The sequence below is a fragment of the Pan paniscus genome, chromosome 14, assembly GCF_029289425.2.
Source record: "Pan paniscus chromosome 14, NHGRI_mPanPan1-v2.0_pri, whole genome shotgun sequence".
In the NCBI taxonomy this organism is placed as follows: domain Eukaryota; kingdom Metazoa; phylum Chordata; class Mammalia; order Primates; family Hominidae; genus Pan; species Pan paniscus.
Genome location: NC_073263.2, coordinates 36,185,490 through 36,198,424, shown reverse-complemented (window position 1 = coordinate 36,198,424; position 12,935 = coordinate 36,185,490). Strand labels below are relative to the sequence as shown.

General features: G+C 36.7%; 1 pseudogene; it reads left to right on the top strand.

Moving 5' to 3' along the window:
• The first annotated feature begins 596 nt into the window (after window positions 1-596).
• LOC129393665 (histone-lysine N-methyltransferase SETMAR-like) overlaps window positions 597-12,935 on the top strand; it is a 50,907-nt pseudogene continuing 38,568 nt past the window's right edge.

Genomic DNA, 12,935 nt, shown 5'->3' with positions numbered 1-12,935 from the left:
AGGGGACTCCGTGCTAACATATTCACTAGATCTGCCTTGAATCCTGAACTCTTTTCCAATTTCTAAACTACATTTCAGTTTCTATAAAGTTGAATAACCCTGGCTATTCATGTGTTCCCCTGAAATTCCAGTTGCTCTTATTTTGATGTGTATCCTTACCATAGCTCCCCTATTATCTGAGGTAACCCGGCAAAAATCTTTTTTTGTGTGTGTGACCAAAAGATTCCAAGGATTGCAGTGATGTTTTGACTAGGACCCAGTAAATAGCTGTCAAATAGAGTCACTCAAAAGTCACTGATCCGCCTTTTCCAAGATGTCCCTTTCTCTTCTTATCTTACTTGAAATTCCCAGCAGGAGACCTCCTCCTCTGGGCTGGAAAATTAATGTTTTATAAGAGGCCTCTGTTTAAGATGTGCTCTATTCCCTGAAGGGAAAGAAGAGCCAGGGGTGTTTCTCTGTGCACTAGCCATTAGCACCCAAGCAGATTGTATGAGTTTACCCTCAAAGCGAACTCTCAGAAGTCTGATCTCAGGGAATGAGCAAATTAGAGGGCAGAAGAATTGGGCATTGGGCAGGGGGAGAGTGGAGAGTAGATCATGGAAAATGGCAACGAGAGGTCCCGGGACATTCTAAGGGAATGTGTTATGGACCGTTTCCAAGAAGGAAGGTCCTGGCGGGCTGCCCTGTGAGAAGAGGGCTAGGGAGCAGCGGGGCCAGCATAGTGGCTGTTCTAATGAGGTAGACACCAGCACCAAACAGCCCCATTCCCAGCCTGCCTTGCTCCAGCTGCAGAGTGAGAGTTTGCACGATTTTCTTTACCCTTCTGCTCCTCCAGGAGATGGGACCAGGCTAAAGTGAGCCGAGGAAGACAGGCATCATACCTGCCCCATTGGAGGTTCTGCTCAGAAGTTACACCAGCATCAGTTGTGCCTTTAGGTTACTTATAGGAATCTGCAACCTTCCTGTTGTTGTTGTTTTGTTTTGTTTTGTTTTTGAGACAGGATCTTGTTTTATGGCCCGGGCTGGAGTGCAGTGGCGTGATCATAGGTCACTGCAGCCTCAACCTCCTGGGCTCAGGCAATCCTCTTGCCTCAGCCTCCCTAGATGTTGGGACTACAGGCATGCACACCATACATGGCTAATTTTTAAATTTTTGGTAAAGAGAGGGTCTCACTATGTTGCCCAGGCTGGTCTCAAACTCCTGGGCTCAAGCAGTCATCCCAACTTGGCCTCCCAAACTGCTGGGATTACATGCCTGAGCCACTGCGTCCAGCCTGTGGCCTTCATTTTTATCTCCTGCAACATACAGTGCCCTCTCACGGCTTGTTTGAAAGGAAATATCTGTATGTCTCACCCAGGCAGTGAATGGTACACACTCCAGGAAAAAAAAAAGTGATTCTGTTTATGAGACTTGAAGCAGGAAGGAGTGGATTTACTCATGCTGCTGTGTTTGAAGGGAGAGAAGACATATCAAAGCTGCTTTAAAGAAAGCAGAAGTCAAGTTATCTCTAAAGAGCTTTATTCCTTCAAAGTCTAAAATATACCACAGGTTTCTTGTTTTGTTTTGTGTTTTTATTTTTCCTTTTCAGAATAGTGGGTGGAAATGCTCTTGGAATAGCAGTGAGTCACATCAGGGTGCAGGTAGGAGAAAAACGTTAATGCCATGGATGCATCTTTTCATGGGGTACGAGCCCCATCAATGTCTGTGTGGCCAGATGACGCACTGCGTGTTATAAATCAATGATGAGCAACGTGAAGAGCAGACGGGGAGCTTCATGCATCCTCCACAGCTCTGTCTTGTGACTGGCTCAGGTCCATGTGCAATTTTGAAGAGGATGTTTGAAAAGGATATTCATCATTTTAAATTGCTCTGTGGGAGCTTTGCAGTTCATAATGTGCCACTTAGGTACTTCTCAAAGATCAGTTTTCCTTGACGTGGTTTACAATTTAATAACAGCAAAAGGGCAACTTGGGGTGTTAGGACAGAAAACTAACTTTGAAGGAATTAATAAGAAATACGGAGTGGAGTGGAGAAGAGCTAAATAGGTTTGAGATATTGGAGCCCAAAATGTCTGGCACTGGGAACTTCCATTGTCTGGCAAGAGCGTTGTCATCCTTTCCTCAGCTTAACCCTCAAATATATGGGGAAAGTCTGCTTACAGCTTTCAGCATGACTAAAATATGCTTTCTCTTGTGGAAAAAGAGTTAAAAACCCAGCAATGTTATTTAACCATACTAGTATTGATGATCTTGAAGAAAATAGAAGATTGTTATTGAGATAGTGCTGAGCCAAACTCATCTGCTATATCCTTTGCCTTATTTTGCAGTTTTACTCGAAGGGATCCTCATCAGAAGTGTGGTATGTGAATGGCACTGACTGTCAAGTGGACAGTTGGAGTGCGGGCAGCTGCTCCCCGGACACTCAGGTGAAAATGAATTAACAATTGGTAGCCTGGGAAAATGTGCATCTTGAGCAAATGTGCTCTCAAGTCAATGAAAGAAGAAAACAGAAATGGATCCTGATTCTTTCAGTACCGTAAATATTAGCAGAGTATTATGTGTGTAGAATAAGAAAGTATGACACTTCCACAGACACTGCCGGAGGGAGACAGGAAAGAACAGCAGACTCAACAGACTTACTGTTACATATTGAACTATTTTTTTCATATGTTAAAAATGTTTTTCAAAGGAGCTCAAGGAGATATTTCCATGCAAAGTACCTGTAATGAAAGTGTTTTGGGAAATGGTGCCATAAAAACAGAACCAGTAGCAATAGGATTTCTACTTCTTGCTTTGATATGCAGGCAGGTAGGTAGAGAAAATTTTCCCTGAACAGTGTTTGCAGTTTAAATGTCATAAATACTTTCATGTATTTGACAAATATTTATTGTGCACCTCCCTTGTGCCAGGAACTGTTCTGGGTTTGTGAGACACAGTTGAGAAGAAGACAGACTTGAGCACGGGCAGCGGTGGTTGCCATGAAGATGTGTGAGAAGACAGGCCTGCCTGAAAATGCTGCTGGTCCTGGTACTGTCCTGCCCGCAACAGCACACACACTCCAGTCTTGCCTTTTCTTGTGCTTTTTTTTCCATTTCTTTTTAAAGAAATCTCATTTCCCTTCTTCTTACTCTTGTTCTCTCTTTTCTTTTCCTACTTCTCCAGGTATTTCTCCACCTTCACGGGACCCTCCAAACCAGTGCCCACTGCTTTTCTCAGTCGGTCATCCCCCTCTGTTCTCACTTCCCTTCTTGTCCAGCTTAGACACCATAATTCATCACTCCAGTGGTCTGCAAACTAGGTGCCCATCAGGTACAGGAAGACTTCCCAAGGGAGGACTTCCTTGCAAAGAGAGTTTTAAGGAAACTCTCAATCATATAGATTCTTTTTCTTAAGTAGGTCCACCTGAGAACTCACAGGTGTGTACGGAGCCCCTTCACCTACTCTACATGAGAAAGACACATACCTCACCCATCCCGAATCTTACTATCGTGTATGCAACTGGGCCGTAAAACCTTCAGAGTGCCAAATAAAGTGATGTGCCAAAGTATTAGTTTTAGGAAAATGTTCTTAATGATTAATTGAAACACTTAGGACTTTCCTGGTTTTCCTGTCTTCTATGTATTTGGTCCTATAAACAGTGTGTATCTTTCCCATGTTGGAATGTTCTGGAGTCAGATACGGGATAGAATGATATGGAAAGAATAATAATCTTTTTTGTTTAATTACTTTGACTCTTTTATCTTTGGTCTGTTACCAAGGAAACTACTGCTCTGAAAGTAGAGTCCTGTGAAGGCAAAGCAAAGAAGATATCATCAGAAAATGCTGAGAATTAAAAACAACATGTTAAAAAACATACCTGAACAATTTTTGTTTTACTTTATTTATTCAAGATACTTATCCTTAGGACTATTTTTTAAATTAAATTTTAAAATTTTAGAACAATGATAGATTACAAAGATTGACAAAGATAGAATTCACATCTACTGCACACTTAGCTCCCCCTATTAGTAATATCTTACAATATTATGGTATATTTGTCATAATTAATAAAGCAATTAATGTTTCAATAATGATGTTATTATTAACTAAGGGCCATATTATTTCTCTTATTTTTTACCTAATATCTTTTTTCTATGCCAGTGTCCTATTCAGAATACTACACTCATATCTCCTTATATTCTACTCTCTGCTGTGATACTTTCTCAGACTTTCTTGCTTTTAATGACCTTTACAATTTTGAGGGATACTGGCCAAGTATTTTGTAGAATGTCCCTCAATTGGAATTCATCTGATGTTTTTCTCATGATTAGACTGGACTTCTAGGTTTTGGGAGAAAAATCTCAGAGGTAAAGTGCCATTTTCTTTACATCATATCCAGGGTACACACTATCAACATGACTTATCACTGTTGATGTTAGCCTTGATCACCCGGCTGAGGTAGTGTTTGGCAGATTTTTTTCCCATAGAGTTACTCTTTCCCCCATTCCCAGGACATTTTATCAAGTGAAATGAAAAGAACCTTTGAACTGTCCAGGTAGAATAGGTTCATGATGCTGATTCTTGCAGCTATCAGTGGAATGCTTTCCAAGATTAGCAATTTTTTCAAGATATATAAGGTAAAAAAATAATACTTTAAGTTCATGTTCATTATTCAATAAGATAGCTAAAATTTACTTTTAACAAATTTAAGATTTTACCTTATAAAATGTTTAATAATTTGTGCCTCCTGTTAACAGTAAATAATACTATGTGTTGGCTGCTGGGCCAGTGAGTTTTTAGCATACGTGCCTTTTTCCTTAATTCAGAGGAAAAGTCTAAATTTATTATTGAAGACTACTGTATCTAAGAAAATTAATAGAAAATGGGTACTAGGCTTAATAATTTGTACAACAAACCCCCATGGCACAAGTTTACCTATGTAGCAAACCTGCACATGTACTCCTGAACTTAAAATAAAAGTTAAAAAAATTTTAAAAATTAAAAAAAATGTTCTATTCACCTCTTCTGGCAACATAGCTATAAAAGGAGAAAAAAAAAAGAAAATTTCTAATTTCATATTAATTCTTATTTACTCATTGCAAAAGGATGAAAAACAAACTTGATTCATGTATACAACTCACTTACCAGAGGAAGGTCATTCATGTTATCATAATAGTTCTCATTTCATAAAAAAATTACCATCTCATTGCACATTACATTGCATTATACCAGATAACTATTGAGAAACAATGTATTATTGTGGTCTTGTTTTTATAATAGCTGAAAGACATACAAAATAATTATATGAATTCTACTTCATTTTAATCTTGGCTGCAGAAACAAGTAATCTAGTTTGCAAAATATATTCGGTAGTTTCTATCTCAGTATTTTAATAATATCCATAAAATACATGTGAAGATACAATTGTAAAAAGTCAGCCGCTTTCTGAATGCAATAAAGTCTGATATTGCTGCTGATTTGGCACTGATATTGGCTTTGCCAGTTAGATTGCATGGAGGGCGTTTTCCTTATATTGAAAGAGCCAAGTCTACAGCTTTGAAGTATTGATGAAAATGTATTGGCTGGGCGTGGTGGCTCATGCCTGTAATCCGAGCACTTTGGGAGGCCAAGGCAGGTGGATCACCTGAGGTTGGGAGTTCGAGATTAGGTTGGCCAACATGGCAAAACTCTGTCTCTCCTAAAAATAGAAAAATTAGCCAGTCATGGTGGCGAGTGCCTGTAATCCCAGCTACCCGAGAGGCTGAGGCTTGAGAATTGCTTGAATCCGGGAAGTGGAAGTTCCAGTGAGCCGAGATCGCTTGAATCGCTTCCACTGCACTCCAGCCTGGGTGACAAAGCGAGACCCTGTCTCAAAAAAGAAAATATACAAAGAACATGTGATGAGAGGGGGAAACCAAATAAAGAGTACACAAGATCTCCCCGTATTGTTTCTTACAACTGCACGTGAATCTACAATTATCTCGAAATATGAAGTTTAACAGGTATTAAAAAACAGAAAAAATAAATAAGAACTAGCACAGCAGGGTGACTATAGTCAATAATAATTTAATTGTACACTTTAAAATAACAAAAAGAATATAATTAGACTGTAACACAAAGGATAAATGCTTGAGCGGTGCGTACTCCATTTTCCGTAATGTGTTTATTATGCATTACATGCCTGTATCAAAACATCTCATGTATCCCATAAATATATACACCTACTATGTACCCACAAAAATTAAAAATTAAAAAAAGAAGTTTAATTAAAACAAAATATGATTAAATTAAAGCATTTTATCAAACATATTGTATTGACCAAGGCGTAATCAAATTAACATTATTTACTTTTCCAAATTTCTATCTGAATATATTGAATTAAACAAAGTGCCTCTAAGTGAAAGAGTAGCAAGTTATAATTTACATTCAGATAAACCTTAGTAAAGCTTTTTTGGCATGTGTTCCTTCAGAAAAATAAATGATTCCAATAACTGGATAACAAGTCCATTTGCAAGTTAGGAGATTTCTAATTCTTTACTGCCAATAAATTGAGTTATCAGCTGATAGGTTATTAACATATTCCATATAACATAAGGATGATAGATCCTTATATGATATTTTTTGGCTTTCAGATCAAAAGGAATTCAAAAGGTTGAGTGACATTGCTATAAAATGTTTTTCTATTCTTATCTACATAGGTATGAGAAAAAAGTTTCTCAGCACATATATATAACAATAAAAATATATAATGATGGTCTATATTTTCTATGACTTAATCTAGAAATAAGTAACTTTTTCCCATGGATGAAATAATTAACTGGAAAAAGGTATCCTCATTTATCTAAACTGTTCTAGTTTGTATTAAGAGAAGAACTTACAATAAAATGTTTAATTTTATGTTTAATAGTTACTCATCAAAAATGTTAACATATTTCTGTTTTGATAAAAGTCTGAATAGATAAAAATTATTTTAGTCACTTGTATATCAATCATAATCGCAATAGTAAGTTAGTCTAGAAGACAATTTTCAACACTTAGAGGCTTATACTCATGGAAAATATAAAAATTACATTGAACTTTAGTTTATATACATATTTTTGTTGCAGAGGAATGTGTGAGAATGATAAATAAAAATCTTATGAGTACAAAAATATATTGTAGAATTTAGTTGTGGGGGTGGGTGTGAAGGGAGTAGACTGAAAGTACAGGTTCAAATAGAAAGAAAAGATGTACAATTTCAATTTAAGAAGCACTTCTAAATGTATTTTTAAATGGATGATGGTAGGTACCAAAATTATATGGTATTTAAATTCATTGGTTACATTTTTTAAAAAGTGAGATATAAAAGTGTACTGTATGTCAAAAATATATCACATTTAGACTTACAATGAAAAATTTAGATGTTATCTTAAAATGTGTGGGTACATAGTTTTTCAAAACTATTTTTAGGGGCTATGCAAGCAAAAGAGTTTGAAGACCATGCAACACTGCAGTCACTCTCTTCCAAACACCTTTGAGTCCTTCGTTCTTCTCTTCTGTCATCACACTCATCTCTCATCTGGCAACCAACTCATCCGTCCAGCTCTACTTAAACCCAAATACCTGCCAACAACATGCCTGCACTCAAGCAGCTCAGTATTGCTAGAGAGGAACAGGAGGCCAGGCTGGCTGGTTTCACATTGGGTCCATGATCACAGCTCTTGGAAGGGCACACCACACTGCCTAGCAATCCTCTGGTCTTCTCTGGCATGTTCAAGTTCTCACTTCTAAACAACTATTTCACACCTTCTTTTCTCCCCCTCAAAACTCCTATGCCACTTCTTCCACATCTTAACTTGTAACTTACAACCTTACCTCATACTTCCTTGAGAAAATGGTTGAGATAAAATAAGAACTGTCTCATCTTTCCTTTAGCAGCCTCCACTTGCACCCGTAGTCTCCCTTCCTTCTTGTTACTATGGTTGAAGTCCAACACTTCCTTTTATGCTCTGGGTCCCATTCTCTCTCAGCTTCTTAAGAACATTTTCCTTGCAGTAATCCTCTCTTACCTGGATCATCGTCAATATCTCTTTATATAGTATCATTCTCATTAGCTTAATTAAACTGCTTTTGTATATTCTATCTCAAAAAAATTCTTCATCCCATTTCCATATCTTGCCCTCCCCATTTCTCCTCTTTCCTTCATAGCTCAACTTCAAAAATGGGTTTTCTATAGTCATGGTTCTATTTCTTTACCTTACATTGTTGACCCAGTCCACTCCAAATAGACTTCCTTTGTACCACTCCATGGAGACTTCTTTCATAATAGCTTCCATATTGCCAAATACAGTGACCGCTTCTCTGTTCTTGTCTAAGACCCATTGATCACCTCTTCCTTCTAGAAGAGGTGACACTACAATATTCTGGTTTTTATTCCACTTTGCTAGCCACTTTTTCTCAATCTCCTTCGCCTTTCTTCTGCTCATCTTGACCTCTAAGTTTGGAATTCTCCCTGGCTCAGTCTTAATTCCTCTTTCTTTTCTATCAACAGACATCTGCTTTGGGAGGTGTTATCCTGTGATTGAGATACCATTTTTATGCTAATAAGTCTCTAATCTATATATCAAATAGGACTTCTTCCCAGAAGGGCCCACCTAGCACCTTCATTTACATATCCAATCTTAAATCTAACTTTGTCAACATAGAACTCTGAATTTCTATTGCTCACCCCCAACCGCATGCCTGTATTCTGTCCTATATCCACAGTCTCAGTTAATGCATGACCATCTACCCTGTTCTTAAACCATAACTGAGAAGTTTCCCTTCTGTCTGCTCTTTTTTTTAAATTTCTTACATCTAATACATTTAAAAAAAATCTGTCTATTGTATCTTCAAAACATATTCATAATTTTTCCATGGTTACCTCATATGTTAAGCTATCACCATCTCTCACCAACTCATGGGACTCCTTAGTTCCTCTGCTTGCAGCTTGGCTGGACAACAATTCTTTTCCAATAAAAATTTGCATGATTAAAAATATTAAAGTAATTTGCATGATTAAAGATTAAAAATATTAAAGTTATTTGCATGATTAAAGTTATTTGCATAATTAAGTTATTAAAAACTTAATAACTAAAATCAGAATATATAATTCAGTTGTTTAAATGGCTTTTAATTAGGTATAAAAATCACTCTATGTCTTGGGCTTTCTCACACCTCTACTTGTCTTGTATCACATCCCCACTCTTCCTGTACTTTTCAACCTAGAACACACCAAACTCACTTTCCTTTTTCTTTTTCTAGAACACACCAAACTCACTTCCACCTTAGGGACTTTTCTCTAGATGTTTCCTCTGCTTCAATTTTTGATATTCAGGTCTCAACCAAAATGTCACCTTCTCAGAGAGTGCTTCTCTGACCTCTAAAATAAACTAGCCACTCAGCTACTTACTATCGCATCACTCATTTAAAAAAAACTTTTCATCTTAAAGTAACTATAGATTGATCAGTTGAAAAATCACACAGAGAGGTTGTTCTTGTGGTGTTTGGTTGGGGTAGAGTGGTTATTGTCTAAAAGTTTCTGTCTTGCTGGATTGCCCCTTTTCCTAGTCCTGTGGCTAGAGAAAATAGGTCTTAATTATTTATTTGTTTATGTGCCCCTCAGCATTTCCATGTGGTTGGCTTCTCCAGCACACAGTTTGAGATTTATGAAGCAAAAGAAAATCCAGGGAATGCATGAGCATGTCGTTCCTTGAGTTCTGAGATGCCCTAGTTGGTCCGCCTTTTTCTATCTCCCAGTCTTTTCATATGTCTGTTGTTTTATACATATCGTCCAGGATATTTTTTTTTTTTTTTGAGTTGGAGTTTCACTCTTGTTGCCCAGGCTGGAGTGCAATGGCGCCATCTTGGCTCACTACAACCTTGGCCTCCCAGGTTCAAGTGATTCTCCTGCCTCATCCTCCCAAACAGCTGGGATTATAGGCATGTGCGACCATGCCCAGCTAATTTTGTATTTTTAGTAGAGACAGTGTTTCTCCATGTTGGTCAGGCTGGTCTCGAACTCGTGACCTCAGGTGATCCACCTGCCTTGGCCTCCCAAAGTGCTGGGATTACAGGCATGAGCCATGGCCCCCTGGTGAGGAATTTTAACTGTACTTAGCAGGAGAAGTAGGGAAAAGCACATCTACACCATCCTCCTGGAAGCAGAAGTCAAGAGGTTCTACCACATTGTCCTCTTTTAATTCTTACTATTGTGTAGCTCCAACTATTAAAATATTCAATATGATAACTTTTATTTTTTAGAAGGACCTTTTTTTTAATTTCCAAATAAATAGTTTTTAAAAAGTTATGTTATTATTGATTTCCAAACTATGGGGAAAAGAAATGGCCTTTTTGATATTGATTCTTTGAATGTATTGTAAGCTTCTTTGTGGCTTAATAACTGGCCAATTTTTGAAAATGTTTCATAGATAAGAAGAATATGTGTTCTCATTGGTAGGATGTCCATGAGTTTAAGCAAGCTTGTTAATTGTATTTTAAAATTAGATATTCTATACCCTTCCTAATATCTGTCTTGATCAGTTTTTGAGTTTTTGAGAAAGGAGTCATCCTCTATGATAATTGTATATTGTCAATTTCTTGTGGTAAGTCTGGGAAATTTAGCTTTTGTATATTTGTGACCATGCTGTTAGTTACATGTAAATTTAGAATTGGCTATCACCTTAGTGAATTTTCACTTTTAATCATTGTATAGTTACTCTTTTATTTCTAATAATGATTTTGTCTTAAAGTCTATTTTCTTATCTATACTATTGTTTGCTTAATACAATTATTTCCATTCTTTTACTTTGCATCCTTATGTTTTAGGTATTTCTCTTGTAACACCCCTTGTCTAGTTGACAGTCTTTGCCTTTGAATTGGGGAGTTTGATGTATTTACATTTAACATGATTATTGGTATATTTGGAATAATTTCTATTATTTTATCGTGTGTATGCTTAATGTTACTTGTTTTTTCTCCTTTCTTGACTTCTTTTGGAATGAGTTTTTTAAATGACTTTTTTTCTCTAATACTATTTGAAAGATATGATATTACTCTCAATTTCTGTTATCTCAATGATTACTCCTAAATTTTTAAACTATGCACTTGACCAAAGGTCTAAAATTCTTCAATATCTTTTCTCTTTTCCTGAATAATATATTAGATAATTTGAGCTTTGATTTCTACCCTATCTTATATTTTATTGTTCTATTTAATTTTTTACACTCAATTTAGGCATTACTTCATAGTTCTATATAGTCAATATTTGTTTAGTTTTACTCACATGTTTACCTATTTCTTTGCTTACAATATTTTTCTTCCATTTCACTTTTTCCTTTTAGAGTCATTTTTAAATAAATTTATGAATTTTATGGGTTGAATTGCATCTGCCAAAAAGATGTATTGAAGGTTCAAACCCTAGTACCTCAGAATGTGACCTTATGTGGAAAAAGGGTTCTTGCAGATTCAATTAGTTAAGACTAGGTCATGTGGAGTAGGGTGAGCCTTTAATCCAATATGACTGGTATCCTATAAGAAGAAACACAGAGAAAGAGACAGGAGGAATGCCATGCAACGGTGAAGGCAGAGGTTGGAGTGATATACCTGTGAGGCAAGGAATGCCAAGGATTGCTGGCAACACCAGAAGCTGAGGCATGGAACAGACTCTCCCCAAAGACTTCAGAGACAGCATGGCCCTGCCAACACCTTGATTTTGGACATAAATTCTCTGAAGTGTGAGAGAATAAATGTCTGTTGTTTCAAGCCACCTTGGTTTGTGGTACTTTGTTACTGCAGCCCTAGGAAACTAATATAATAAAGCACAACTTTTAGAAGTGTCTTTGGTGAGGATCAATTAGTGGTAGACTTTTAATTTTCTGTTTTCTAAATGTTTTATTTTTTCCACCAGTGTGTGTGTGTGTGTGTGTGTGTGTGTGTGTGTGTGTGTGTGTATGTAGCCAGGCATATAATCCTAGGTTGACACTTACTTTTGTCAGCATTTTGCAGATGTTATTCTTCTGTTTGGTACCTTTAATTGAGGTTATTGAGAATGCCATTGTGAATCTAATTGCCATTTAGATGACTTTGCTTTTCTTCTTTGGATGTTTTCAATGTCTTTATTTTATTTTTTTTTTTGGTGTTTTGCACATTTCTGAGTCTTTCTTATTCAGAAATAATTCTGGATTATGTCTTCAGATTTGTCTTTCAGTTCATATTCTCTCTTGAGCTGTATCTAATATTATGTTTAACTTGTCCACTGAGTTTTTATTTTCACACATTCTTTTGTTCATTTACAGAAATTCTATTTTTTCTTCTTTAAATCTGCTTAGTCATTTTTGATGATCTCAGTTCCTTGCAAATATTTTCTGTTCTCTTTTTCAATCTGTAAACATTTTTTAAACTTATTTTTTAATTACTTTAAATTTCATATGGAGCCAAAAAAGAGCCAGCATAGCTAAGACAATCCTAAGCAAAAAGAACAAAGCTGGAGGCATCATGCTGCCTGACTTCAAACTGTACTACAAGGCTACAGTAACCAAAACAGCATGGTACTATTACCAAAACAGCATGGTACTCGTACCAAAACAGATATATAGACCAAAGGAACAGGGCAGAGGCCTCAGAACTAACACCACACATCTACAACCATCTGATCTTTGACAAACTTGAGAAAAACAAGCAATGGGGAAAGGATTCCCTATTTAATAAATGGTGCTGGGAAAACTGGCTAACCATATGCAGAAAGCTGAAACTGGATCCCTTCCTTACACCTTATACTAAAATTAACTCAAGATGGATTAAAGACTTAAATGTAAGACATAAAACCATAGAAACCCTAGAAGAAAACCTAGGGAATACCATTCAGGACATTGGCATGAGCAAAGACTTCATGACAAAAACACCAAAAGCAATGGCAACAAAAGCCAAAATTGACAAAT